The 16,694-nt window shown below is 39.2% G+C and overlaps 1 protein-coding gene across 4 annotated transcripts in view; it reads right to left on the bottom strand.

Annotated features, from left to right (window-relative positions):
* Positions 1-16,694, bottom strand: part of osbpl5 (oxysterol binding protein-like 5) — a 90,135-nt gene that overhangs the window by 71,290 nt on the left and 2,151 nt on the right. For all 4 annotated transcript variants that reach the window (XM_088006361.1, XM_088006362.1, XM_014974295.2 and 1 more), the window contains exon 2: positions 9,499-9,560. The gene's annotated coding sequence lies outside the window, so the exon portion shown is untranslated. The remainder of the gene's footprint in view (positions 1-9,498; positions 9,561-16,694) is intronic.

Consider the following 16,694-nt stretch of genomic DNA (forward strand, 5'->3'; position numbering starts at 1 on the left):
ATGACATTAATTGTAAATTCAGAGTGTTTTGGGGAGCTCTACAAGTGTACCAAGTTTCAAGTCTCTACGATAAAGTAAGTGAATAGGAAAGGGTCTTTTGAAAGTTGCTAGGTGGCGCCCTTGAGCCGTTTCTTTTGCGATTTTTGCAACCACCATAAAATACAAAATTTTTCACCGGGCTCTATGCCCCCGCCACGTTTGGTGAGTTTTTGAATATGATAAAGCCCCCAAAAAGCCCCCCAAAGAAGGTGGCAGAAAAATAATAATAATTAAAGCTCCGCGGAGCCTCAAGCGGCCCTCGCAGCCAAGCGCCGCTCAAGCCTATAGCCACCGCGGATGTTCCAGCACCGCCTCCCGCCAGCCACCGCCGACGCTCGCGCGCCGTCCTCCACGCGATCCGCTTCGATACATTCGGCAGCATTTCCTGGCCATGCACCCAAAATCTGGAGCAGATTGGGCCATGTGGCAAGGAGATACAGCTGTTTGATTAACCTAGGGGGCGCAGTGGAGTCAAATTGCAATTAAACTCTATTGGGCTCCTTAGAGGTTAACAAGTGTCACTCATAAAAAGTCTGGTGCAAATCGGATGATGCGTCTGTGAATAAGAGACGATCGTATGCATATGGCGAGGGACAGCCATTTTGTCACGCCCCCACGGGTCAGCAGGCATTTACAGAGTTCATCATCATCTCATTTTATGTCAGTCTGCACAGGGTTGGAATCCATGACACACCAACATGTTTTAGAGTGTAAAAGTAAGACATACAGTAGAAAAAACAGGTGACTTCCTGTCGGAAGTGGGCGGGGCTAACGTGATGTCATCAATCGACCACCTAACTGTTATGAGGACTGGTCTATAATGAGACATAGAAAGTGTTATGCAGCTCTGACCTGGCATTTGGAAGTTATTTCACATTCATGTTTCATGGTGATTAGTCAAAGTTTGGGACTTAGCCACGCCCCCACGGGTCAGTAGAGTTCATCATGGGAGAGGTCATCATCATTTAATTTCATGTCAGTCAGGACAGGATGAAACCCATAAGAATTAGAGAGTAAAAGTAAGACATACAATTGAAGAAAGAGGTTACTTCCTGTCGGAAGTGGGCGGGGCTAGGGTGATGTCATCAATCGACCACCTAACTATGATGAAGGCTGGTCTATAATGAGACATAGAAAGTCTGATGCAGCTGTGACCTGGCATTTGGAAGGTATTTCACATTCATGTTTCATGCTGTATAGTCAAAGTTTGGGACTTAGCCACGCCCCCACGGGTCAGTCGAGTTCATCATGGGAGAGTTCATCATCATATCATGTCATGTCAGCCTACACCGGATGAAACCCATATGACTTAGAGAGTAAAAGTAAGACATACAATAGAAAAAACAGGTGACTTCCTGTCGGAAGTGGGCGGGGTTAAGGTGATGTCATCAACTGACCATCTCAATGTGATGAGGGGTGGTCTGTAGTCAGATATAGGAAGTCTGATGCAGCTGTGACCTTCTATGTGGAAGTTATTGCATCTTGATGTTTCATGGCGAATAGTCAAAGTTTGGGACTTAGCCACGCCCACATGCTTTGACATAGAAAAATTCCTACGATAACTTTTCATCTTTAATGTCTCAAGTCTCTGCTGACTGAGTTTGAAGTCTCTATCTCAAAAGCTGCAGGAGGAGATAGATCAGATGCGATGTCTATGAAAAAGAGGAAATGGCTGATTTTGATCCAAAATGGCCGACTTCCTGTTGGGTTTGCACCATGGCTCCAAGAGACTTTTTTGTAGGTCCTGACATGATACACATGTGTACTAAGTTTCATAATTGTAGGTTAAAGCATGGCTTGGGGCTGATCATTTAAAAATTTCTAGGGGGCGCTGTAGAGAAATTAGGCCACGCCCATCAACGACTGTTATGGATTCCTGTTCGGGGATGGATAAGGATGCATCCTAGTGAGTTTGGTGCAGCTGGGCTGAACGATGTGGAATCTAGAGCCAAACGTATGGCGGCGGCGTTACCTCTGCTTCGCCGCGGTCCCACGGCCACGCCCTCTACAGAAGACTGTTGGCGCTTTAAAGCAAGTGAGACTAACATGTTATCTGTCATCCAACACAGAATCATGTTGATTAGGTGCAGTGAGCCAGAAAGGCAGCTTTCCATGGAAAAAAAAGCACTTCCTGTTCTGAGGGGGCGGGGCTTAGATGACGTCAGACTATGACAACATAGGATCGTAGGGGACCCTACCAGGATCACTCATGTCAAGTTTGGTGCAGCTGGCCTCAAAATTGTGGAATCCACAGCCAAACGTAAGGACACGGCGTTTAGGGTCACTTCGCCACGCCGCCACGCCCACCTGCTGGATTCAAATGAGCTTGGCTTGGAATCCTCAACACACCAACATGTTTTCTGTCTGTGGACACAGTTTCACCTCGATTAGGTCAAAGGGGTCAGATAGCGACCGTTCAGCGTAAAAAATGACACTTCCTGTTCTCAGGGGGCGTGGCCTAAGTGACGTCATCATTTGACCGTTGGGTATTGTAGAGCATCCCATGATGATCAATCACTGAAAGTTTGGTGCTTCTATGAGTTTTTTTCAAAGAGTTATAACAGTTTGATGTTTCATGGCGAATCGGTGACCTTTGACCCCCGGAAAGACCCCTTCAGCAAGCCCGAAAACGCAAACCTACGATAACTTTGGATCGGCCATGCCTTTTGAACGATCTGACCGAGTTTCAAGCCGATCGATCGAAATCCCTAGGACAAGTTCGATCAAATGCGAACCCTGTAAACGCCCAAAATCGGGTCAAAATCGGAACTTTAATCCAAAATGGCCGACAATCTGTGATACTTGCACTATGACATTAATTGTAAATTCAGAGTGTTTTGGGGAGCTCTACAAGTGTACCAAGTTTCAAGTCTCTACGATAAAGTAAGTGAATAGGAAAGGGTCTTTTGAAAGTTGCTAGGTGGCGCCCTTGAGCCGTTTCTTTTGCGATTTTTGCAACCACCATAAAATACAAAATTTTTCACCGGGCTCTATGCCCCCGCCACGTTTGGTGAGTTTTTGAATATGATAAAGCCCCCAAAAAGCCCCCCAAAGAAGGTGGCAGAAAAATAATAATAATAAACAGCAAGGTTTCAATAGGCTCTCGCAGCGATAGCTGCTCGGGCCTAATAAACAGCAAGGTTTCAATAGGCTCTCGCAGCGATAGCTGCTCGGGCCTAATAATAATAATAATTTACAGCACAGTTTCAATAGGCTCTCGCAGCGCTTAGCTGCTCGGGCCTAATTAAGGCTGCAACTCTTGCTTGAAAACTAATCTAGAAATAACTAGGCGTCCAAACAAGTGGTTTTAATTAAAAATGCTGAAATATGCAGTTCTACATGACACAGAAAGTAAAGGTCAGCTATAGATGACTTCCTAATATCTACTTTAACTACTCTGGCTAGCTTTACAGAAACATTAAACTAATAAAGGTTTTAAGATTGTTGTGAGAGTTAGCGCTGTTTCAACTGAAGCAAACTACTCTCTGTAATCTTCAACATATCGGCCTCTACCATCTAAATCAGGTGTGGGAGTGTATAGAAGTGAGTCCCTTTTACTGTTCCAAAATATTACCGTCATGTGGAGAAAACAATTCTAGCTTACACAGACTCTTAAGGGGATAAATGTTATTCATTTTTATGGTCCATTTGGTCCATTGTTCATCGGAAGCTCCAGAAGGATCCAAGGTTCAAGGCGTCACTGAACAGGAAACTACTAAAACTCTAGTGTCACTGTTCACACTGAAGCCCCTAAAGTTGACTAACGATGAAACAAACCTCAACACTGTTAGAAATTGGTGGACAGCATTTGAGTGTTTGACAGAAAACAAATCAATATAACACTTTGCCAAGAGGAGTGTTTCAACAATTCCAACCCAGGCCACATCAAAATAATGACTTTGGTCAATGCACCCCCTAAAAAAAGCTTTTTGAGACAAATTTCAAGTATATCCACAAAATGCATACAACTTAAAAGCTTTTATTTATTTTTTAATAAATAGACTACTTACTAAACTTATGAGCCATTTATAGAAGATTTGTTTTCTCAAGAAAATGTGGACACTAACAACTCAATGGTCAATGAATGCAGTAAGCTACAACTTTTTAGAAAGTGGATGATGATCTGTAACAACAGGAAAAAAAAAACGAGAGAAAGCACAACAGTTGAAAACAACAAGTTACTTCCAGTAACGTAAATCCCCACAACCGCTTCAGGCAAAATACCATAATACATTGTTTCTGGTTCTGTAAAACCAATTAGCTGTGTGCTAATAATCAAATCAGCCTTCACTAAAATAGTGGAAATGCATTTTTAGGCTGATAATCACATTCGCTTGGAGGAAACGAGGAAGAAGAAAATGTGTTTTTACCCCTAACATATGTTAAGACAAACACTCCACTAGATTTCTCATTACTGAGAAGACATTTAGGTAGAAATCAACTGGGTTATCCACTGAGCCCTCAAAGTTGCATTTACACTACATGTCCAAAAAGCAAACTTTTTAACCTGTGAAGCATTGGGGTAAAAAGCATGAATGGTTTTAATTTGCAGGCTCAGTAGACTGTTAAGAGTATAAAAAATGGCAGAATTGAGGAAGAACTTTTTCTACCAGCTGGGGTTGAGCTATGCGAGGTTACGCCTAGAGAAGAGGAAGCTGACATACTGAAAGCGGTTTAGTGTACATGTTTTACTTTTGATGGTTCATACTAACCGCAAAACTCATCACTGTGCCTGTCTGTGTGTGTGTGTGTGTGTGAGTGAAAAGTGAGACAGCCTGTCAATTGTAACTTTTACAAATTAAAAGAAAACATTTACGTTGGCAAATAGGCCCTCAAATTTCAAGCTTCGGTGCCATTATATCAAATGGAAAGAGCTTTTGTTTTATCTAGCTTTGCAAAAAACTTCTGCTATATTTCCCAGAATCTGCACTAGGGCTGTTGTAAACGAATATTTTAGTAATCGAGTAATCTATCGATTATTCTTACGATTAATCGAGTAATCGGATTTTAAAAAAAATTCTAAAATGAAATATTGGTAAATCTGGCATAATACCGGTGTTACTATCAGATATCAATATCAGTCCAATTTTTCATATTTGAGCATCCCTAACAGTTGCTTTTTTGTAGTTTAGAAAACTAACCTGTAACAATAATAGCTCACTTTCTAAGTTAACCAGAAGAAAAGTTATAGAAAAATCTGAAATTATATTGAATTTAATAACAAAGAGGCAGGCTCACAAATATGCTTACAAAAAATGTCTACAATCCAGCTTTTAGTTTATGTATTCATCTTCAGTGAGTTTAATAGATTAATTAAACTCACCTTGCCACCTAACCTGTCACGCTTTGGGTTTGAAAATACGGGAAATGCGGCCTGGAGTGGGAGGAGAGGGCGAATGAACGAACGTAAGATGGGGTGGAGGGGAGGAAATAGACCAGCGGACTGACGAACCGTTAGACCGGGGGACGAACACGGGGGGGAGCAATACGGGATATTTACGACACCTTCACTGGTCACACTCAGAAACTCATCTACCAGCCATGTACGATGCGCTCCGCCACCCGTTTCTTCAGACTGGGATATGAAATTTATTGTGCGGTTCGTCGGTAAAGCTACATTTACACGGTAAGCATCAGCTACTCAGCCGCCCGCCCTGTTCAGGCTATCCGCTCACCTCAGCGCTCTTCCCGCCGTTCGCTTTCAACCAGCAGCCCCGGAGGAGAAATGCTGCCGTACTCCAGGCATCCCCCAGTCATGTTAAGGATGCTTATTGGTTCCCCAAAAACGATAAAAAGTCGGGCATTATCATCAATCAATAAAATCCCCACGGGCCAATCTTGAAGATTGGAATTTATTCCGCTGAGACTTAGCTTTTGTCAACAACTCAGAGGCGGAAGTGAGAGCTCCGCGCAACGCAAATGAAGTCCCGGCCGGAACACGGTGCGCTAACTAATAAAACATAAATTAACGAAGCTTCGAGGCAGGTAAATTTTCCTCGAGGAATTTTAGTAATCGAGGTACTCGAATCATTCGAGGAATCGTTTCAGCCCTAATCTGCACCACTGAGAGGTGTACAGGGGTTTGTTGCTTTTTTTAGCATATGACAGGCTTCCATATGCGAGTAATACAATAAGGATTTACTGCGTTCAACAAACAAGATGAATACAAAAGCAGAAAATGCAACCGACTAGAAAATCGGCTCCACAAACATCGAGGTAGATAACAAAAATATATGTACCAATTTAGAACATTTGTTCTTTGCACCATATTACTATATCACTAGGGCTGAAACGATTCCTCGAATGATTCGAGTACCTCGATTACTAAAATTCCTCGAGGAAAATTTACCTGCCTCGAAGCTTCGTTAATTTATGTTTTATTAGTTAGCGCACCGTGTTCCGGCCGGGACTTCATTTGCGTTGCGCGGAGCTCTCACTTCCGCCTCTGAGTTGTTGACAAAAGCTAAGTCTCAGCGGCATAAAGTCCAATCTTCAAGATTGGCCCGTGGGGATTTTATTGATTGATGATAATGCCCGACTTTTTATCGTTTTTGGGGAACCAATAAGCATCCTTAAAATGACTGGGGGAATGCCTGGAGTACGGCAGCATTTCTCCTCCGGGGCTGCTGGTTGAAAGCGAACGGCGGGAAGAGCGCTGAGGTGAGCGGATAGACTGAACAGGGCGGGCGGCTGAGTAGCTGATGCTTACCGTGTAAATGTAGCTTTACCGACGAACCGCACAATAAATTTCATATCCCGGTCTGAAGAAACGGGTGGCGGAGCGCATCGTACATGGCTGGTAGATGAGTTTCTGAGTGTGACCAGTGAAGGTGTCGTAAATATCCCGTATTGCTTCCCCCCGTGTTCGTCCCCCGGTCTAACGGTTCGTCAGTCCGCTGGTCTATTTCCTCCCCTCCACCCCATCTTACGTTCGTTCATTCGCCCTCTCCTCCCACTCCAGGCGGCATTTCCCGTATTTTCAAACCCAAAGCGTGACAGGTTAGGTGGCAAGGTGAGTTTAATTAATCTATTAAACTCACTGAAGATGAATACATAAACTAAAAGCTGGATTGTAGACATTTTTTATAAGCATATTTGTGAGCCTGCCTCTTTGTTATTAAATTCAATATAATTTCAGATTTTTCTATAACTTTTCTTCTGGTTAACTTAGAAAGTGAGCTATTATTGTTACAGGTTAGTTTTCTAAACTACAAAAAAGCAACTGTTAGGGATGCTCAAATATGAAAAATTGGACTGATATTGATATCTGATAGTAACACCGGTATTATGCCAGATTTACCAATATTTCATTTTACTTTTTTTTTATCCGATTACTCGATTAATCGTAAGAATAATCGATAGATTACTCGATTACTAAAATATTCGTTTACAACAGCCCTATATATCACATTGACAACTTAAATGTATGTACAATAACTTTAAAGCTACAGTTTCAGAATCACTACAATTTTGTATTACACAGTTTCTACGGTTTTAAGTGCTTTCATTAATAGAAAGCCAGGTAAAGTACCAAAATGAGTTTTTACCAGCTTTAAGGAACAATGAACAACACAGAGCTGCCTCTACATATATTGGTGATAAACACGGCCAGTCAGCTGGTAGAAAAACAGAAATCCATGTAGAACAATTGCAGGTTGCAAAAACACATGGTCATGGTGTGCAAAACTGATAATGCACCAACGTTTCACTAAAGCAACTGACCCCATGTTGCACAACATGAGGTCTGTTAGTCAGCTGACCACAGAGTGGCTACTGGAGCAGATAGCATAACTAATTATTTCAAATATAATCAACTGTTGGACCGTTAGTATTATTTTCTAAAGAGTAAAATGCCAAAATGTAATATCAATTGTTGCAATAAGCTGAAATTTAGTTTATGTTTTGTCATGCTCTTGTTCAAATCTACACAGCAACATAAAACTTTCATATTTCATTCAATTCTATCATTCAATAGGGAGAATTTCATGCCATATCATGACTAATATGGAGAAATCTGCAGTGTTTCAATCTGTATGAGCTTTTTCCTGCAACTGACTTCAGATGTAATCTTTGAAATTCTAAAATATATAATGTACAGCATTAATATATATATATATATATATATATATATTTTTTTTTAATAGCTCTAAAGTTTAGTCAGACACAATCCTTGATGTATATTATACTCATGGTTACACTTTATATACAAGCACCAAACTTTTGATGTGTATTGAATGAAATAGAGAAAGCTAGATTGCAGTTGAGAAGAAATGTAAAAAAAAAAGCTCAATAAATACGATGAACCAAACTGTATCAAATATTTCTGTTAATCTCACTGGTCGAAGGCTAAAGAGATAAGTGGTTTATATAGTCAAGTAAGGTAGTTAGAGTTAATCAATGCTGTTATTTTGCACATACTCTGAATGCACACACAGGGCTTTTACAAAAAAAATCACTCCAAATACAATCTGATGAGAACTTTTTTGGAGTTAATAAGTAATCTCTTGACTTGTATTCATGCAAAAGTAAGCAGGTCAGCTGGATTACAACACTTCATACCTTATTTTACCGCAATAACAGGCTGCTGGAAGCAGAAACAGCACAATAAATATAATATTATAATAAAGTAAACAGAAACCATTACAGAAAGAGGATCCTTCAATAGAGCTAAAAATATAAACACAGTTTTAATATGATGCAAAATGTGCCAAACACTTCCTATGATGCTCATGCAGCAAAACATGCAGTAAAAAAACAGTGTCCTCAGAAACTTTAACAGTATTTATTACATCTTTACCACTACTGTATGAAAAATGAACATGTAGACACAACAGCCTTTTTCTCTATGACTTAAAATATCGCTCAAAAGACAACTGTCCTTGTGAAACCCTAGACATTCGCTCCCTTCTAACCAAACGGATTCTGACACACCCTGTAAGCTGCTGATCTCAGTTTTGTCAAACTGTTTCCCCCTTCTTGTAAAGCCTAGCTGTGCACCATCTTTAAAATTCTGAGACACAATAATCTGCCGTGGGAAATGAAGTGGACACAGAAACTGAAGAAAAGGAGGCTGTACTCCTTTGACGCTGTCATTGCAAAACTGTAGAACAGCATTTTCTTTAAATGAAAGAAAGTCTGCATTGTCACCTAAGAGACATGCCCCAATTCTCTATGCTGCTCAGAAAGTCGGATGTCCCTCCAGGCACCAATGAGTAAAAATGAGTATGCATATGTGTCATATTTTAAAAGTAGACTGATCCCTGGGGGAAAATTCACTCCACTAATTTAAAGAGCACATCAAATGTATTTAAGAACAAAACTTAAACCGTATCCCAAAAATCTTACATGTAAATCATGTGATTAGAACACGCAAAGGAGATAGCTGGCCAATTTAGAGGTTCATTTGCATTAATAATTAAATAAGTGCCATTCTCCCCCAGCTGGACAGGCTCGGCTTACCTTTCACCTGAACTGCAGGAGCAACAGCATCCAGAGCCCTCTGTTGGAGCCGCCCGTCTCACCTGCAGACATACAAAAGTAAGAACAAGGTTTCACTTTAACTCTCACAAACGAACAAAAACGGCCTCTCCCCCTGGCGTCTCTCCTTCCCATGCTCCTCCTGTTCACACCACTGTGCAAAAGCCCCACCCAGTTCAATCCTAGTTACCAAGGGAACTAGCAACACCTATTAGTTTTCTCTGCCACACACAACACTAGCTAATTAGAAATCTATTGTACAAGGTAAGTGCGTAACATTACAAACAAACAAAAATCTCCTCTATGATAGACAACAATGAGAAAGATTAAAATGGTGAACAAATAAAACAACGCATCATATTAATGGAGTGATAGTACTTTTATTCTAAGCACTGATAACGAGTGGACAGATTGTCGTCATGCAGCAGGAACCTGGAAGACACCTAATTCTAAGATTTACAAAAACAGAAGTGTGAATTTATTTAAATGTCAAACCTGAGCCCAGCTAGGAAGGTATCGTCCTCGTTTCTGCTTCTGTGTTTACACTTAAAATTAGTTTTAATCTTGCTTGTGAAATTACTTTGGGTTCCTTTGGGGTATCTGATAAACTCTATATGAAAAACATTCCCACAGAGCAATTTGAACAGAACAATGTCCCTATTTACAGCAGTCAAAAGATTTCATTTCAACATTTTGAGACCAGTTACAGGTATCCACCCTGCACTTTATAGACACTTAAATGACACCATATCTAACTATTGATCTTTGGATCAGAGTTTTAAATTGTAGAGGTTTTATGAACCACTTGCTAACCACAAAGACGTCGACTACCTTGGCAAATGCTTTAGAGGCATAGCATGCTAATGTTTTGATTCCAAATATCTGCAAATGTTCACTGGTTGATAAAACACTGTTGTGAAGAACATTGACATCAGCACTAAGTAGGTCTGCACGATAGTGTGTGTCCAAATATATTGTTGGCAGACACTATGTAAATGCCTGGCTCTTGTACTAAGTAGCTCTTGTACCCTAAACAGATACATAATCCAAACAGTTCTTTGCAAATTGCAATATTCCACACTTTGAGATTTGGAAATGATTGCAAATAGGGTCACAGCCATTGCAGTTTTCTGGTCAATGCTAAAAGCTAACAATTCGAGGTGACTGCTACCGTACATTCAATCCAAAGCAAATGCTCAGAAGATGCACTCAGCAAAAGTGCAGTACATTTAATAACAAAAGTACCATTCAGCTAGAACTCGGAATCGGTTAATATTTGCTTAATTGGTTCTGATTTGACATCAGAAAATAAGTCACCACTAAAACATATATTTTTTTCCCTTTTTGTAAAAAGCTTCAAAACAAAATCTCACGATTTTTGATCTAACACTAATAGCTTTTATTCACTTTTTTTTTTTAAGTTTAACGAGAATCAGATAAAGATTGGGGACCTGTATGTTGATGTATAGGTAAATAAACAATGAAAACTGGCAAGTTTAAAGATATTCTTTTTAGATATTCTTTTATGACACATAAACAACACACACATTTTATCCAGAAAGGCAGAAATTAACTTTATGGTCTGTTGGGAGAAATGGTTCTCAGAGAAGGTAAAATGTGCTCATAAGTTAACATATTAGCTCCAGATCCCCATAGATAAATGTCACATAAAAGGTGCTACAAATATAGCCAACGTCTTAAAGTTAAAAAAAGAAAAAAACAGAATCATAAAAAGTTAAAAACTAATGAAAATATACTTAAAGCAAAATGCTAGTGACATACACCACAGTTAAGGGAGTCAATGACGTTTGCTACTAGTGTAGTAGTATTGCATCACTTTTGCCGATTGCTCAGTGTGTTGCAATGTGGGCAACAACTTATTGGATTTAAATTTCTCAGACTTTTAAAAAGGTTAATTTTCTATTTCAAGTAAGGAATTTTAGTATTTTATAACCAAGAGGGAAAACAGGGGTACATCAGGCTCTTATAACGACACACTGCAGAACACTTGAGACCAAACTTTAACATTTTTATCAGAAAACTAAAATAAAATTGCAAACTAAATCTCCAATAATTACCTCATCCTTGAGTCACATGATAGTGAACTTCAGAAATCAAGAACAATCATAAATTTCCACTTCAATATAACCTGGCATTGATCTGAAGTCTCACGGCAGAAAGCCAAGACTGACTCACATGAGGCAGTCCAAGCTTGGGTAATAATCAACTGGAAAATCAACAGCTGTAAAATGGACAGGGAACTTATGGCGGAACTTCGCAATCTGTGCCTTACATTCCATCTCTGCGCAAAAGAGGAAGCAATAACAGCGAGCCATGTATAACCCCAATACGAAGTGAAATGACAAAAAAAAAAAACATGGCAGCATGGGGTTTAGGTGGAAGGCTGCCATAGCTACAGAAGCACTAACACTCTTCAAGCTGTCCTACATTTCCTCAATCACACCAGATGTTTTAGCATCTTCTCTAGGGATGGATTTACCATACAAAGTCATCATCTTGCCACACAGAAATTATGCTCTGCTCTTTTCTTAAACTGTTCTACTTTCTACTCATTGTAATACATTAGTCCAACGTCTTCTCATGGGCTTCATAAAAGCAAAAGTTAACCCCAAAAGCCCCGAATGTTGAAAACCATGAAACACTGTTGCATTCATTTTGTATACACAACACTCTGCATGCTCTTATTCAAGCATGCAAGTAAGCAACATTTGCATAAAGGCACTGCCAGTTCGCCAGCTCTCACAATAGAAAGTTAAGAGCGATGGTGGCGGTGGGGGGGTGGACGTAGGGTGGGGGGGTCAAAGCCAAATCCTGTCCAGAAATTTATTATCTGGTGACTTGGACATGAGACTACAAAACAATCAGCATGATGAATGAAAACTCTGAGCTAAATGTGGGTGCCTGGAATAATAATTACCGTATAGAAAGCTTGATTAAAAACCCCCCAATAATAATAATAATATTTTACATTTTCCTTAACTTCACTTAGTGGGGCATGTGTTTTCCTCTACACCTTGATGCAAACAAGAGAGATGGATGGAAAAGGGAGGAAGGTTGGTTAGTTGCAGGACAGAATCTTTGCACTACAGCATGAGAACTGTGGCTGCCTAGAAAGACATTGGTTCGTAGCAAGACCTTTTGAAGTCAGCAGGCATGAGCTGTTTGTGGCTGAGGGTGAAAACAAGAGTCCCCGGTGGCAGCAAACACCCATGAGCCTCTAGAGTTCCACCAATGAAATACAAGGGGGAGGTTCAGAGCCACGAGACCAAACAACCATCTACTTCTACTGCAAACTTCTACGTGGACAAACTGGTTATGCTGTTTGTATTCCTGCATTAGAATTGCAAAGACAAATGCTGTGTGTGCATGTGTACATGTGTGTGTGTGTGTGTGTGTTTCAACAAAAAGCAAATTGGCTATCATAAATGCTAGGGGAAGTCCCCAGTTCACACTCGCTCTCAAAGTTGGCACTGTGACCACCACCCTTTGCAGAATAAAGGACCACATTTCCGGCATGACCTCAGGTTGATTTCAGCCCCGCCACCTCCATCCTCGCATTAATCACACTGAGACGGCAAGAATTCCTGCAGGTTTCCTGTGAAAAGGGCCTAATAAAGTAAATATGGACAGCCACACAAGAACTTAAAGGGTTTTTATTCATGGTTTTCTGCATTATGCTTTGCCGGTTTCCATTTGAAACCACTGTAACATATAAAGGTTTATAGCCTTTCACTCTTGCAGATGCAAGCTGAGCGTTGGATGCCTCAAAGAACAATTTTGGCAGGGGTATCCCATTTAAACTGCAGTCAGATGATGATCCCATGCTGTGGAAAACAGCCAGATTCTGAAACCAAAGGACAATCTCAAAGGATTTGCTGTCTCTGAATTGCTTGACATGGACAGTTAAAAGTTTGGAGTCACAAGTTTCCATTTAGTAGAACATAAAAGTGTCACTCTTCCCACCCGAATAAATATTTGATTAGGTTTATACAGCCTATAATCTCAAAATTTCCACCGTGATAGAATTAATTTCCTAAAGCAGCAAAGCCGCAAAAAATAAATAATCGGGTGGAAGGTCGGCAGCTAATGAAATGTCATTATTTGAAAAAAAAAAAAAAAAAATCCACAGCCAGAAACCAAAAATTAGGGTTAATCTGGTTCTGAACACAGCAGCACGATGACCCTCCAAGAGAGGGTTTAAAAGGCTGATGACGTAAATCTCCTGGCAGCCCTCATTTCATAATAAATCAGAGTTAAAGCAAGAAAAAAATTTCTGAAACAACCTTGCTATAAGCTCAACACAGACGCTGCATGTTATCACATGAAATAGCAGATTATCAGCTTTTTACAGGATGTTCGCAAAGGGCTGGACAATAATATGAATTTAACAAAAAACAATGAAGTATCTGGTACATATATGCACAAATCAGAAATAGATTATTTTCACAAATATATAACTGTACACAGTTCACATAGTTTAATGCTACGTGAAGAAAATAGATGGAAACTTTGCAAAGTTAGTCTACAATGTAAACAAGCAATTTATTATTAAAGTTAGTTAACAGGTAGATGAGCTTGAGTAAAAATGAAATACTTTCACATTATTTAGAAAAAAGTCAACTACTTGTATCTTAATATAAAAAGAGAACCAACAATTACTCATTTATTGCTTTTTTGATTTAGATACATAAAACAGACATGTTTGTTTTTGTTTTTTCGATAAAGTGAGACATTTTGAGACATAAATAAGTGGTTTCACCCACAAAGACGTCACTACAGCTGTAAGGTAATGCAGAACAAAAAAAGAAAAATCTGCAGAGGAGGGAAATCTTGGCCCACTAAAGAGCATTTGCTGCCCTGAAGTAGCAAGACAGTTTCAGTATGGATGGTTTTAGTCTAGATTCCCCGGCTAGATGTCGGGGAAAGCATTTCCATCTCAGGGGAGCTGAAGAGGCGCAGATCCACTTATATAACCAGAAGTAGTACTTTTTCACTGAAAAGAGTAGTCACTCTGAAACAGTTTGAAGGCTATATTTCCCTATAATGTTTTTTTTTTTTGTTTGTTTTTTTGTTTTGTTTTTTTGGTAAAGAATAAATGTTCTTTTTTCAGTATTCATGCAGGTTTTTTTGTGAAATCATTAGAGAAATTCTTTAGAGTAAAATAAAAGTAGAGGTCTAACGACATGGGCACATTTGTAACAAGCTGGGAATTATTGGCTTTAACCCCTCGAAAACCAGGACAGCCCCACTCTTAAATGAAAATCCGATCAGCAGCTAGTGGTTAAATACATGACACCTGCAATAAAAGAGCGGGATTTAATATACAGGCATCATCCGCCCACAGGAAGTTTCGGTAACACTTTATTTGAAGGGGGTGAATAAGACTGTCATGACACTGTCATAAACATGACATAACACCTGTCATGAACATGAATAAGCCTTCATGAATATTTATGACTGTTGTCATAAAGCGTCATTCGGTAAATTATGACACTTTCAATACAAAGTTGACATCTTTTCTTTTTACTTTCTTTTTATTTTTCTTTCTCACTGTTTCCTTGTCAAACGATGTTTTGAAAATCATGTAAAGCACTTTGAAATGCCTGCTGCTGAAATGTGCTATACAAATAAAATTTGATTGATTGATTGATTATTCAAAATGTCTTTGTTATGACAACTTGACATTAACGAGGAAATCATTACTGTTCAAACTTTACCTTTAATAACATAAAGTTACCTAATTTTTAAAGTGAAATCAGTAATTATTTTATAACAAATTTATATCAGTAATGATTTCTTGGTTAATGTCAAGTTGTCATAACAACGGCATTTTGAATAATGTCAACTTTGTATTAAAAGAGTCATAATTTACCGAACGAGGCTTTATGACAACAGTCATAAATATTCATGAAGGCTTATTCATGTTCATGACAGGTGTTATGTCATGTTTATGATGGTGTCATGACAGTCTTAATCAACCCCCTTCAAATAAAGTGTTACGGAAGTTTCTTAAACAAGCTCTTCAAACTCTCTGCTTCCTTCCTGTCTTTAATTCATTCACAACAACACTCTCTCGTTTTGTCATTCACAGCAGAGCAAAGCCACAGTTCTACTTGATAGGCTTAAGGCCCAACACCATTATATATCCCCACCTGATTAGGACGAAGCAGACAATCACATGACACAACCAGACATTAGGTGTCCACAGATAAGCAAAGCTTGGGCCAAGTAGTAAAATGTAATAGATGTTTAATGATCTGGTTATTGAACATCTACTTTATCTGAGGACTCATTACAACTGATGCTATTTAAGGAATCTGATATGCAAATTCTAACAGAGTGTGTTGTCAATGATTTAATGACCCACTTCCATTTCGTCACACAATATTTATGACCTTGAAATGTTTTCCGCTGCCATCTCGGATATCGACAGCCTGACATTGCAGATATAAACAAACACATGACTGGTTCTAGTCTAAAGCAGAGTGAAAATAAAGGGTATGAATCCTTTACCGTCTGAAAAAAGACTGCACGAATGCAGAACTTTGGACACAAAGAGAAAATCTTCATATAACCTGTTTTTTTTTCCACAGTCTGCAGCAATTTTCCAGGTACCATCCAGGTGCTCACTTCCAGCACTTTCAGTAATCATTTCCTCCTGCAACTACACCTCCCTCCTATACCCTAGTGCATTTTTTTTGGTCATTTAGTTTGAGTAACAAATTCCAACACTGTTATTTTAAACTAAATGCCGATCACATTTATTAGAGGTTTTCGAGAGTTAAGTACAAAGCGCTCTCTCTTTTTGTTAGTCTGTAGTTTATAGTGACATAAGTAAGAAAAAAATAAGTTATCATGTGAATTAATGACAATGAAAGTTGGCACATTAATTACCAGTCTTTTATTCATTACCTCTTTTTAAGACAGATTTACCCTGATGAAGGTGTTCCTATAGTTTATATACCAAGGCTGTCTGTGATTTTGAAACAGAAAAAAAACAAAAACAAAAAAACATCAAAAAAGTCAAATTTATCTTTCCTGAAATTAGAGAACGTTTTCTGGCTTCTTCACAGACATTATTCAACATGGAAAAGGCAGCTCTGAGCTCCCAAATGCTTCGTGCAGCCAGATTAGAAATCTGATTACATAATTTTTTT

This window comes from Poecilia mexicana, unplaced genomic scaffold, assembly GCF_051168715.1.
Source record: "Poecilia mexicana isolate PSO_F unplaced genomic scaffold, ASM5116871v1 scaffold_6, whole genome shotgun sequence".
Lineage (NCBI taxonomy): Eukaryota > Metazoa > Chordata > Actinopteri > Cyprinodontiformes > Poeciliidae > Poecilia > Poecilia mexicana.